We start from the raw sequence: 1,292 nt of genomic DNA, 5'->3' as shown, positions 1-1,292 counted from the left end.
GTGCACGGTACATCCAAACCGTCATCGAACCCATCGTTCTACCATTCCTAGACCGGCTAGGGAACTTGCTGTTCCAACAGGACAATGCACGTCCGCATGTATCCCGTGCCACCCAACGTGCTCTAGAAGGTGTAAGTCAACTACCCTGGCCAGCAAGATCTCCGGATCTGTCCCCCATTGAGCATGTTTGGGACTGGATGAAGCGTCGTCTCACGCGGTCTGCACGTCCAGCACGAACGCTGGTCCAACTGAGGCGCCAGGTGGAAATGGCATGGCAAGCCGTTCCACAGCACTACATCCAGCATCTCTACGATCGTCTCCATGGGAGAATAGCAGCCTGCATTGCTGCGAAAGGTGGATATACACTGTACTAGTGCCGACATTGTGCACGCTCTGTTGCCTGTGTCTATGTGCCTGTGGTTCTGTCAGTGTGATCATGTGATGTATCTGACCCCAGGAATGTGTCAATAAAGTTTCCCCTTCCTGGGACAATGAATTCACGGTGTTCTTATTTCAATTTCCAGGAGTGTATAAATAAGAACTCGTCGTTCGCAAATACCAACATACTCTTTGCTGGAACCGAAATTTGATTGGTTTATAGATCTCGAAATGATGTTTAATTCGAAGGGCATAAGCAATGGAATGTTGTGCGCTTCCATCTGGTAGGCAGTTTTGTCTCGTATTTCATACACACGATCTCTGCCACGTACACGCTTCGTTATTACTACTGAGTGGCGTTTCGCATGGAGAAGGAGTGACCGCAAACGGGTGCTTTATGTAAAATTCCTCGACGAGGATGGGATTCGAACCCACGCGTGCAGAGCACATTGGATTAGCAGTCCAACGCCTTAACCACTCGGCCACCTTTTTTTTAATTTCTTTTTATTATAGAACGTGAGGGAGGGCGGGGAAGGCAGAGCGATCAGGAGTCGTAACCCGAGGCCTGGTCACAGTGTCCCTCTCGTCCGTCAAAGAACCAAGGAATCAGGGATGGGAAGGGGAGATCTTTTGTGGGAATTATTATTTAGTGATTTATTTATTTTGATTTACTGTTTTAGTACATTCTTAATGTGGTTTTATTTTATACCACAACAACAATAAATGTATCTAGCACCGCATCGTCCTCTGAGAAAAAGAAAACAATATCTCGGCACGTTCATATACCGAGGTAATGTATATGGGGAAAACGAAAAAAAAAAGTGCTTCGTACAGGATGCAGAAGGGTGTGTCGATACTCTCCTTACGCTTCATCATCCATCTACGTCTTCACGTATATCATGTTATTCCATCGA

At 46.4% G+C, this 1,292-nt stretch overlaps 1 non-coding gene across 1 annotated transcript; it reads right to left on the bottom strand.

Annotated features, from left to right (window-relative positions):
* Positions 1-788: 788 nt before the first annotated feature.
* Positions 789-870, bottom strand: Trnas-gcu (transfer RNA serine (anticodon GCU)). Its single transcript has one exon. It is a non-coding gene; the product is annotated as a tRNA-Ser (tRNA).
* Positions 871-1,292: the final 422 nt, after the last annotated feature.

Source organism: Schistocerca nitens, chromosome 2 (assembly GCF_023898315.1).
Source record: "Schistocerca nitens isolate TAMUIC-IGC-003100 chromosome 2, iqSchNite1.1, whole genome shotgun sequence".
Taxonomy (NCBI): domain Eukaryota; kingdom Metazoa; phylum Arthropoda; class Insecta; order Orthoptera; family Acrididae; genus Schistocerca; species Schistocerca nitens.
The sequence above is the reverse complement of the archived record's forward strand: the minus strand, read 5'-3'. Positions and strand labels throughout refer to the sequence as shown.